This window comes from Vulpes lagopus, chromosome 5 (genome assembly GCF_018345385.1).
Source record: "Vulpes lagopus strain Blue_001 chromosome 5, ASM1834538v1, whole genome shotgun sequence".
Classification (NCBI taxonomy): Eukaryota; Metazoa; Chordata; class Mammalia; order Carnivora; family Canidae; genus Vulpes; species Vulpes lagopus.
In genome coordinates, this window is record NC_054828.1 from 52,080,204 (window position 1) to 52,092,975 (window position 12,772).

Genomic DNA, 12,772 nt, shown 5'->3' on the forward strand with positions numbered 1-12,772 from the left:
GATTCCCTGCCATTCAACAAATGCCTAGAGCGAGACTCAACAGCTGTGTCATGGCTCATTGAGAAAACAGCAAGAATCCAGAATCAGCAGTCAGGTTGTTGTGATTCCCATGAATGCATCAGTCAATAGAGCAGCTGTTTATTTGTACATTGATGTTTTGATATTTCACAACTGCCTGCAAGGGCTTTGTCCGGTCCGTGGTGAGGACATCTCCTCACCTCGGCGGCTGGGCACGCGTCTGTGAAATTCAGCCTCGACTACTGTCAGTGTGGTTGCCTCTAGAACAGAAACTCGCTTTCTTTTTTCTTTTCTTTTCTTTTTTTTTAATTAATAGATTTTACTTTTCTGGAACAGTTGTAGGTTTCCAGGAAAACCGGCCAGACAACGTGGAGAAGCCCCGCGCATCCCCCTCCCCTGCACAGGGCTCTCCCAATGAGTACCACCGGCAGGAGTGTGGGACCCACATGCCCCAGCGTCCGGGTGTGTGGCCATTCACCTGCTAAAGGACACTCGTGCACCTTCCAGCTGTCCATAGGAGTCAGTGGGGCGGCTTGACGCTTCCCAGCAGGGGTGTGTGTGCGCGCGGGTGTGTGTTTATAAGATACAGGTGGGGGGAAGGGAAAGTCACCCACCATTGGAACACCAAGACAAAACCTGAAGTATCTTCACTTATCCCCTCTCAGTCTTTTCTTTATATATATGCCCATTTAAAAATATTGAAGTCCTACTATAAAAATACTTTTTTTTACATTGTGTTTCTCACTTAGTATCATCATGAAAATGGGTGTCACGGATGCACAACTAATGGGGATAGTGCTACTCCGCCCCGCTCCCCTCCTCGAGGCTCACACCCCCAGTCGCTGGGAATATCAGCTGCCGCCCATAGTATTTGCTATTCCCCAGTTTCACTGCTATCTGTCTAAGGAAAATCTTGGTTTTGTTGCTATAGATCTACTGGGTTTCCTGAATTAACAGTCTGCATGTATGTTGCATCAATTCTGAATGATTTTTTTGTCATCATTCCTGCAAAACTTGCCTCTCTTCCCCTCTGTCTCCTTGCCTTCCAGGATCAGCCATATGGTAGACCATCCCAGCCCGTGCCCCAGGCCTCGGAACCTGCCTGTCATGTTCCCCACCTCGTTGTCTCCCTGCTATACATTCCAGGTCACGCCTTCAGATCCGTGTTCCTGCTCATGAGTGGATCACCTCTACTTAGTTTTCTCTTTAAATCATCATTTGAGGGGCACCTGGGAGGCTCAGCGTCTGCCTTCAGCTCAGGACATGATTCCAGGGTCCCGGGATCGAGTCCCGCATTGGGCTCCCCACAGGGAGCCTGCTCCTCCCTCTGCCTGTGTCTCTCTGCCTTCTCTCTCTGTGTCTCTCATGAATAAATAAATAAAATCTTTTAAATAATAATTAACAAATGTGAGGTTTTTTAATTTCAGTTTTTATATCTGTCTTTTATTAAAAGTTCCTTTTTGGTTGGCTTTCAAATATGCCTGTTTACCTTTCATCATAATCGCTGTACCTTAAATTTTGAATCACCACTTTTCTTTCCTAAATATATTAAATGTGCTTAATTTATATTTTGTATCCAATAATCCCCATATCTAAAAGCTTTGCTGGCCTGATTCTGTGGTTTGTTGTTCCTGCTGACTTTTGCGTACAGTGTGCTTTGTCTCCTTAAATGCTTTTTGACTTTGACTCTGAGCCCACATTCCTCAGAACTTTATTCATGGAAAACTCTGAGGTTTTTGTTGTGATTGCATTTCTCCAAAGAAAATTTATGTTTGCTTCTTCCAAGTATCTGGAATCATTGCCAATCCAGAACTGTTTTAAAATAAATTCTAACCTAAAGGTATTTAGAATCTTGCAGGTATTGTAAATTTGGGTTACAAACTTGAGTTAGTGCCAGCCTGTGCTTAAGAATTCTCAAGAAAAAATTTCCTCCCTTAACCCAACTGGGACAAACAAGCTATTCCTTTGCTATTCCTATCTGTAGGACAGAGTACTTCTCTAGATCATTCATACACCCTTTTAGGGTCCCATTTCCTTATGTTGGCTCTTGTCTCCTGTTCACTCAACCAACATGTGATCATCAAAATGAAGCTGGTCCTTGAAGAAATGAGTGATTCCAGGATTAGTACACCAAACAAGGGCAAGATGAGAGTGGAGCATAGATGTACCATGAAGATAAAGAAAAAAATCTTCCTTGGGGCACCTGGCTGGCTTAGTTGGAAGAGCACATGACTCTTGGCCCTGGAGTTGTGAGTTTGAGCCCCACGTTGCATGTAGAGCCTGCTTAAAAAAAAAAAAAAATCTTCCTTAAACATAATGTCCACAAATAAAGGCCAACTACGGAAAGAATGATATAATTAGACAATTGGCATTTTGGCAACCACGATAGTAACAATCGTTTCAAGCAAGAATGATAAAGAGATATTGAAACTAATGAGCAAAAGTATGATGAGAAACAGGATATTCACATAGACTCAAAACATATCACCAGACATACTTAGTAATTATAAAAAGATAAATAGTATGTTTATAATGGAGAAACTTGGCGGATAACCACCTTCAGCAAGTTTAATCACAGATGACAATCTGGTATCATGTGCTTCTGTATATGATGCACTGAGAAGGGCACAGCATCACTTCTGTGATATTCTTGCCAAAAACGTACAAGCCAAGTCCAGTCCTGAGAAAATATCAGACAAATACAAACTGAGAGAAACTCTACAAAATAGCTCACGTATTCTGCTCTTCAGAAAGAAAGGGCCAAGACCAAAGAAAAACAAAGACTGTAGAATTGTTCTAGATTAGAGGAGACTAATGAGACAAGAAAACAGATGCGGCCTGTGATCCTGGGCTGGACCCTGGATTGGAAGCTTTTTGTTGTTATTATTATGAGAGAGGACATTATTGGGACAGCTGGGAAAAAATTGAAGGAGGTCTGTAGTTTAGAAATAGTATTTTATTCATGTTAATTTTATGAGTTGGGTGGCTGTACTATAGCGCTATAGTTGGTAAGAGAATGTCCCTGTTTTTAGGGGAGATAGACACATACCTATATAGATATATAGATGGCAGAGAAAGATGGATAATAGATATAAATACAGACAAATATCTGTATAAATACAGATACAGAGGTAGATGGAGGTATATAGAAGAGGAAGAAGAAGAAGAAAAGAAGAAGGAGAAGAAAGAAGAAAGAAGAAGAAGAAGAAGAAAGAAGAAGGAGAGGAAGAAGGAGAAGGAGAGGAAGAAGGAGAAGAAGAAGAAAAAGAAGAAGAAGAGAAGAAGAAAGGAAGAAGAAGAAGAAGAAGAAGGAGAGGAAGGAGGAGAAGGAGAAGAAGAAAGAAGAAGAAGAAGAAGAAGAAGAAGAAGAAGAAGAAGAAGAAAAGAAGAAGGAGAAGAAGAAGGAAGAAGAAGGAGAAGAAGAAGAAGAGAAGAAGAAGAAGAAGAAGAAGAAGAAGAAGAAGAAGGAGAGGAAGAAGGAGAAGGAGAAGAAGAAAGAAGAAGGAGAAGAAGAAGAAGAAGAAGAAGAAGAAGAAGAAGAGAAGAAGAAGAAGAAGAAGAAGAAGAAGAAGAAGGAGAGGAAGAAGGAGAGAAGAAGAGAAGAAGAAGAAGAAGAAGAAGAAGAAGAAGAAGAAGAAGAAGAAGAAGAAGAAGAAAGAAGAAGAAGAAGGAGAGGAAGAAGGAGAAGAAGAAGGAGAAGAAGAAGAAGAAGAAGAAGAAAGAGGGCAGCCCGGATGGCTCAGTGGTTTAGTGCTGCTTTCAGCCCAGGGCGTGATCCTGGGGTCCTGGGATCGAGTCCCACGTCGGGCTCCCCACAGGAGCCTGCTTCTCCCTCTGCCTGTGACTCTGCCTCCCTCTCTCTCTCTCTCTCTCTCTCTCTCTGATGAATAAATATATAAAATCTTTAAAAAAAAAAAAAAGAAGAAGAAGAAGAAAGAATAAAACTAGGGTGGAAAAACGTTAGCCACACGAACACATGAGAATCAGGGTAAAGAACATGCTCCAGGATTCTCTGCACCACTGTACTATTTGGAACATTTTTGTAAATCTAGAATTATTTCAAAATAAAAGTTAAGGAAATGAAAGCTAATTTGGACAGAGTCCAGAACCAAGGCTAGAAGTAAGTCTGGTCCTGGTCCCCAGCCTTGCCCACGTCCCAGAGTGAGGCAACTCCGGAATAGAGGAAGACTAAGAACAACCTGGGTTTTAAAAAGTCGGAATTAGTGGAGCTGGAGACTGATGGAGACTGAACGAGCCATGAGGCAAGGGACAAGGAGAGGTGCAGGCAGACGGGCCACCAGTACCGGGCGCGTATGAACAGCAACCAAATCACAAAGATATGCTGACTGTGAACTACAGATTAACAGACGCTCTCGGGGAAACAATAGTCTGTACGATAGTCTCCAAACTCTTCAGTTTCTTATATTAACTTCAGATTTCAGAAAAGAAAGAGCAAATAAATCGGTTGTAACTTAACGTGAACTCCCGTTATTTAGCCTTGTTGAAACTCGCCAGCACCTATTGGTCTAAATCCTCTAGAACTTAACTCTCCGGTATGGTGATCGTTAGACCCATGGGGCTATTCTAATTTAAATTATTTTTTTAAATAAAAGAAAATTTAAAATTTAATTTGTCGGTCACACTAGCCATTTTTCAAGTGCTCAATAGACCCATTTGACTACTGACTACTAGCTACTGTACTGGGCGGTATAGATACAGGACATTTCCATCACCACAGAAAATTCTGGGCATTCTGGAATTCTGCAGAAGACGTCGTACATCACTATTCTAGAAGCTGAAGAGCTCATCATTGATGAAGATGGCTGTGATTTTTTTCTTCATTTTCTTTGATTCATGGAAAATAACAGACAAAACATGAGAAAAGAAAACTCAAACATTCCACTTCCTGTAGGATTCAATATTAGGAGAGTTCTTTTTTGCCAGATGAAAGACACTCATCGAGAAGAAATGGGAGTATAAAGAAACTTGAGGAGCACTTGGCTGGTTGAGGCAGAAGAACGTGTGACCCCAGCGTTGAGTTTGAGCCCCACGCTGGGTGTAGAGATTGCTTAAATAATTTTTTTTAATTAAAAAAAAAAAAAAACAAGAACCTTGAGACTATTGTAAGCATTGCAGAGAAGACTGATACTCCTATGGCCTCTGACTCCTTGATTGATCCACATTTCCTCCCACCTTCTACACCCACCTCGGCACTGTGGAAAATATTGTTCATGTTTCATTCATTACCCTGGATGGTTTGGCAAGAAACGCTTGAGCAAGGCAAGCTACCAATAATAAAGCCTGTAATATTATCTAAGGAAGTAAGGAAATTGACTTAAACATCCAAATTAGGGAGCTAAGGAGTTAGAACTCTGACTTCACAGGACTGGAGGCGAGTTGTGAAACACTGAACCTTCAGGGCCTATGGTCCCCTCGTGTCAGAGCTGACAACGCAACGCTTGCTCAACGCAAGCTGAAGTTAACCATCTATGATCGCCAATGGGTATCTTGAATGTACTCAAATGGAATCCAGGGGGAAAAAATGCAGACTTTGATACCGTTCTTGCAACACTTGAAAGCAGGCAAAATAATACCACGGATTGTGTTTATATGGTATGTATAATAAAAATATAAACAATTTGCGTAGTAATAATAAACATCAACTTCAAATAGCAGTTATCTCTAAAGAGAGGGAGGAGAAAAAGTATCAGGAAGGGAGCCACAGAGAGCTTTGACTGGATTTGTTCGTATTTTCTTTTAAAAATCTGATGCAGAGACGGCTTAAGGGTAAAGTCTTATAGAGCTGTCATGTGGTATTCTTGGAATGTTCCTGTTTCTCTGAAATATTTCATAACAAAAGAAAAGTTTAATAAAATAAATTCTGCATCCCCCACTTCATATTTGTGTGATCTTGAGTTTCCTTTTGTTCTAGTTGCAAACAAAACCAATATAATACCTACAAGGCGGGCTGTTGTGAGACGTTCAGGAGGGCCTCAGACCAATCAAGACACCTGCGTGGAGTCTGGAAGGAGGCGCCCTCAGGAGCGGCCGGGCCCGGGGACGTGTGGTGGGCCAGACTGGCCGATCGGGCACGTGGCACGCGGTTGTCACGCTCTGCCCTAAAATAGGAGACCAGAGATGGCCCATTTTCCTTTGGACTGGAACAGATTGGAGGAATGAAGCTGGGTCCTGACGTTCCAGTTAAAACAGAAAGGAGTTTGGATTTGTAAGGCTCTCTGCTGACTTTGGCTGGCCACGCTCACTGTTTCCACATCTGTCCTGGGGTCAGGGGGCTCGTACGCCTCAGCACCCGGGGACCCAGGTTCAATGCTGCGGATCTGTAAAGGAGCGACGGGCGGCCACCTGAGCAGGCGAGAGGCTGGAAACAGCCCAGAGGACGGAGGCCAGTTTGGAGGGGCTCCAGCCCTCCCTCGGCCCACACCCCCGCTGCGGCGCCCTCGGTCACTGAGCTCAGTGGAGCGGCCTCCCTCCACCCCAACGCTTCTGAATGCTCTCCTCCCTTTTCTGTTCCCCCCGAGTCCTCATTTCTGGGAAAACCTCTCTCCACTCCTCTTCCCCTGCCCTTCGGAGACCTGGCTCTCCCCCGAGGCCACCTCCCTTGGGGCCCCGGCCCCACACGCCAAAGCCGCCCAGAGGCAGTACTGGCACCTTCCTAACTTCTCCCACCACCGCACGCCCCTCCACCTCTCCTCAGGGAGGGCATCAACCAGCTGTTTTAGGCACGGTCCTCGTAAACTCGAATGCTTCCCAGGCCTCTGACCTTGGCTTTTTCCATAGCACATAGTCTCTTTCTATCCATTCCCATGATTTCAATTTTCCCTGTGAGTTAGTGACTCCTAACTCTGCACCTAACACAGATGTCTCCCCAGCATTCCAGATCCATCCTTCCAGCCACTTCTGGACATGACTACCTGGATATGGTACAGTCGCCTCAATGGCACATCCTCTTTCTCTCCCATCCCTGAAGCCCGCTTACCTCGAGCACTAGTGGCTCAGGCACCTAATCCTGACCCCATCTCCTAACTGCCACCTCTAGTTAGTGACCAAGTTCTGTTGATTTTGCCTCTGCAATAATAAGCTCTTCCATTGCAGCCCCACTTCCCTTCTAACTTCAGGAGCCATCGTCCATTCCCTGATACATAGTGCAGCCATCCCCTAATTTGCTCTCTGGCTCCCTGGCTTTGGCCTTCCAAACAGGTGCTCCAGAGTTACGTCTCTAAAACACAGCACTGATCGTGTCACACTCCTACAATGGACAACGGAGTTCAATACATTTCTGAAAGACAGAAAACAATACATAGGAGCTGGCAAGGGATGAAACAGGATGGAGGTTGCCACAGCTTCTAGGACTCGTGGAGGGGCCACAGCTGAAGAGGGAGACCCCTGCCCTAAATATCCCCAGAGAAGCTCCCAGTTCAGAAATGCCAGGTGTTAGAGAATGGAAGTAAGGCGAAGGGCTGAAAACAAGGAGATTAATGAAAAGTCTGTATACAGAAGAACTGTCCCCCAACTTACCTCCTGCCTCCATCCTTTGCAGAAGTCCTAGCAGACTAGTATTCTGTAATCACCCCCTCTCTATCCTGGACAAACAAAACAGAATTCTTCTTTTTTAAGAGTAGACAAACTGGGAAAAACTAGGGAGGCCAGTGTAGGGCATTTGGAGCATCCTTGGTAAGATCCGACTTCCTGCCCACTCTCCTTCCCTAAAGCAAAACTATGAGTTGAAAAGCTCCTCCCGGACAGGCAGACTTTTTCTATTGCCTCATCCGTGAATATAACTAAGATCTCACTAGACTTTTAAGAGAAGCCTACCTACACCGCAAAAGAGAAAGACCAAAAAAAAAAAAAATTAAGAAATGGGGAATTCAGAGATAAGAAGATCTCTAAATAGTATCCTCAGTGAGATTTGTAACATCACATAAAATAGTAAGATACTACAAATAAAGGGAACAATACAAGAAGAAATTTAAACATCATCAGAAAGATTGATTGGAGTATAAAGCTAAGAAAGTCTCCTAGCAAAGAGAATAAAAGTTAAAGAAAATGTTAAATAAAAGAAAAAAAGGGAAAAGACCTAGAGGATTAATCCATCTGACCTGTAGAAGTCCCAGGGGAAATAAGAGAGAGTATAGAAAACAGAATGGGTGGAATTATTTTTAAAATAGTATCCTAATATCCCAGAGTTGAAGGAGACACCAACATCCCAGAGTTGGAGAATTTTTAGATTGAAGGGTCAACCAAATGCACTGCAAAAAAAAGGAAAAAGAGAGAAAGAGACAAAGTTACATGTTATAAAATTTCAAGATTCCCAAGGATAAAAAGAATAATCCTAAAAGCTTCTAGAAAGGAAAAACAAAATTGTCTACAGTGGAACAGGAACCAGACTGGTATCGGAAATTATATCAGAGATATGGGATTCTAGAAAACATTGGAACCAAGCCTTCAAATTTCTGAGAAAAATTATTTCAACACAGAAATATATACTGTGCCAAACTATCACTGGAACATAAAATTAAAACAAAGTTATTTGAGGCCTTCAAGGAAAGAAAACTTTACTACCTTTTAATTAACATACTAGAGAATGCGCTCCAGCAAAAAAAAAAAAAAAAAAAGAAGGAGAGAGAGAGAGAGAGAGAGAATGAGTAAAACAAGAAAGAAGACACAGGATTCTGGAAACAAGAGATTCAACCCACAAGGTTAAGGATTCAGGATAAAAGCTATTCAGCACAATGAGAAAGGAATCAGTCCAGACTGGAGCAAGACAGCAGTGGCCCCTGAGAGACTGAAAACCAAGGAGAAAGGTGGATTCTATAGATAAGATACTATTCTTGGTTAGTTAGAAGAACTTAAGCTTGTAATTCAGGAAGACAATGCACGAAGAAAGTCATCTGAAAAAAATTAAAAGTGAGCAAAAAGATACAATCAATGCTCTAGTTGAATATGCAATGAAAGTACGCACATACTTCTAATAAACAGTTTTTATTATTGATTTTTAACTTTTGGATCAACATATAGCCAAATGATAAAAATTAATAACGGTTATAGTTATGAATGTATTAGCCTTAAAAATACAGAGGGAAAATTACAGATGACAAGCTGAGAGATGTGAGAGAGAGATGTAAGTGGAAAAGAAGAGAAACCAATGGGTGCCTAGTGGCAGTCGGTTGAGTGTCCGGCTCCTGCTTTAGGCTGAGGTCATGATCTCAGGGTCCTTTTTTTTTTTTAATATTTTATTCATTTATTCACGAGAGACACAGAGAGAGAGAGAGAGAGGCAGAGACACAGGCAGAGGGAGAAGCAGGCTCCACGCAGGGAGCCCGTCCTGGGACTCGATCCCGGGGCTCCAGGATCACGCCCTGGGCTGAAGGTGGTGCTAAACCACTGAGCCACCTGGGCTGCCCCCATCTCAGGGTCTTGATAACAAGACCAGCCTCAGGCTCTGTGCTTAATGGAGAGTCTGCTTGAGATTCTCTCCTCTCCCTCTCTCTCTGGCCCTCTCTCTGCTCACATGCACATGCTCTCACTCTCTCTCTCTCTCTCTCAAAAAATAATTCAATAGGGACGCCTGGGTAGCTCAGTTGGTTGAGCATCTGCCTTTGGCTCAGGTCATGATCTCGGGGTCCTGGGATCAGGCCCTACATCAGGTTCCCTGCTCAGTGGGGAGCCTGCCTCTCCCTCTCCCTCTGCCTGCCTCTCCCCTTGCTTGTGTGCGCTCTCTCTGTCTCTCTCTCTCTCTCTGTCAAATTAATAAATAAAATATTTTAAAAATAAATAAATAGGGGGATCCTTTGGTGGCTCAGCGATTTAGCACCTGCCTTTGGCCCAGGGCGCGATCCTGAGGTCCCGGGATCGAGTCCTGCACTGGGTTCCCTGCATGGAGCCTGCTTCTCCTTCTGCCTGTGTCTCTGCCTCTCTCTCTCTCTCTATGTCTATCGTGAATAAATAAATAAAATCTTTAAAAATAAATAAATAAACCTTTAAAGAAAAGAGAAGAAAGAGATGCTGTCTACAATTGATAGGACAAGAAATAAAAAGGTGACCAAAGTCTTTAAAGTCATGAAGATAGTTAGTGAAGGAACTAAAAATAGTGCTATAACTATATCACTGAGTTCAATCTTGACCTATTATTGCAAGAAGCCATTAAATAATGTCTAAATTTAATAAATCAAGAAGTGATAGGTAGATATTAAGTAGAAGCTCTGATGAAATATGACAGATTGAACACGTTTAGCCTCTACTAGTCAGAAACTCCACTATAGATGCAGTAAAAAAAAAAAAAAAAGTTTGTTTTTTTTCTTTTAAAGATTTTATTTATCTGAGAGAGAGAGAGCACATGAATGCTCATAAGTGGGGGGAGTGCAGAGGGAGAGGGAGAAGCAGACTCCCTGCTGGGGCTCGATCCCAGGACCCTGAGACCATGACCTGAGCCAAAGGCAGATGCTTAACCGCCTGAGCCCCCCAGGTGACCTGTAAAAAACAGTTTTAAGGCATAAACACACAAAGAAAAATAAATTGAAGTGTAAAATAAATTGATTGAAGTGATGGATGCACAATTCTGGGGATATACTAAATCCATGGACTTGTCACTTTAAATGTTGTGTGGAGCTGTTTGGAGTAATAATTATATGTCATAATTTGATTTTAATGCAAGAGAATGGATGATGAGAAAATAGGGACAAAATTTCAGAAACTGTACAACAAATGGATGAGCGATAAATAACCCACAGATCCCCTCAAAATAAAAAAACAAAACCACAATGGAGAAAGAGCCTCGGGATGATTTACACTACGGATGCGTCGAGAGATCTGGAAATCAGCCACCCCGGGTCCCAGAGATGGAGTGAGGGGGCCCACGCGGCTGGTGAGCGGAGACTCGGGCCCAGGCCGCGCTGCCCCAGGCCCCAGGCCGCTGCGCTGCAAACACGGGCCGCGGCACCTGCAGGCCTGAGACCAGGTGTGAGCGCGACGGGGCGGGCCGCGGCGGCCTGGCGGGCAGGTGGGGAAGGAGGGCGGAGACCTCCTCTGTTTGGGACAGAAGCCAGCAGTAATGACGGAACCGGACACTCAAGAGCGAGCACTGTGAGCAAAGTAGCCGGGAAGCGTGGGGCAGCAGGGCCCCCCGACTGGAGCGGTGGCCCCGTGAGGCCGGGAGGGGCGGGGGGCGGGTGGGGGGCTCTGCTGAAAGTATTTGTCGTCCTTCCTTTTTGCACAGCTTCACTGACCTGCATGCAGTTCCCGCGCGGGCGAGATCCTCCCCACAGTCCGTGGGTTTCGGGGTGTTTCCAGGGTTGTGCAACCGCCACCACACTCTAATTTTAGATCATGTGCATCGTCTCCCAAGGAGCCTTGTACCGCCGTTTTAATAACAAGCCTTGGAGAACTATTTCACTCGTTAAACTATGGTAACATAAAATAATATAAAAGCTAAATTTAAAGAAGAAACAAAGCAACAATTAAGAGTGGTTTCCTGCAGAGGCAGGGCTTGGGGACGGTGGCCTCGGAGAGGGGCTTGTATCTGCCTTTTTCTTTGAAAAGTCTACACGTACTGTCTTATTTTTGCATTCTCTTCAAAAGTCACAGCAATGCCTCGAGCACAGTGGAAAGTAAGAGATCCCACGCGAGGCAGAGGCCGTAAACGCCCTTCAGGAGGCTGGGAGGTGACAACTGTCCCTCTGGCATCACGGTGGGCCTGCGCGGGAAGTAGCAGCCAGTGGTGACTTGAGGGCTGCGGCTGGGAGTACGGGCTCCGCAGGCTGGAGTACGGGGCTGTCACCACCACAGGGCCAGGGCCCGAGTGAGTCTGCCCTTGGTGACAAGGTGCGGCCTCCACCATCAGACACGCGGGCCAGGGCTTCAGTGCATCCGCCTCCCGGGAGGAAGGAGGAACGTGGCATCTGACCTCTCAGCCAGACTTCTCTCCCCAAACGGCAGTTTGCACTCCTCTTGATTTTAGGTCCTTTTTATGTTTTTTATTTTCCTACACTCCTAAAAAAAAAGAGAGAAAAAGACCACGGAACGGTGCTGGCCACAGGCATTGTTCTCGCCCTGCCTCGAGCTCTGTTTCTCATCTGGCTGCCGAGAGAGGTGGCCAATACTCTGCCAGCAAACTGTCTCTGGGAAGAAAGGAATGGAAAATGTGAGGATATTTTCTTCCAAAATCCCAAAGAATCCTCACCTCAGCATAACCAATGAGAATTAGCTACACGACGAACCACACTGGAAAAAAAGAAAAACAGAGTCATAATTTCTCAGTGCCTGGTGGCATTTAAATTTATAGCAAGATCTCTCTTCCTGGACCCCAAGATGTTGCTGGGTAAGGGGAGGGCTTCCCAAAGAGGACTGGAGGAGTGAATCTCTTGGGTGAGGACCCCTCCTGCAGGGCCTTGATGGAGAGATAGGACCAGCCACCCCGGGAATTATGAGGAATTCGACTTAGATTTCAAGCTGAAGGTGGTAAACTGCTCATAACTTCCAAACTGTGACCAAGTCTGCCCAGTCCCGACCACCCTCACTCTCCCTAAGTGTAAACCCCACTGGCCTTATTCCCAGGCTGCTGGCGGCACAGCCTTTGGGAGCCCACTAGGGCTATCACACACAGTGCCCCAGAAAAGTTGATTTTGTTTGATTTTTTTTTTTAAACCAGAACATCTGGGTGAGATCCCTGTTACAAGAGTGGGACATAGAACAGCTAAGGTTTTACTGGGAAAAAAAAGAAAAACGGTTAGTAGTAGGA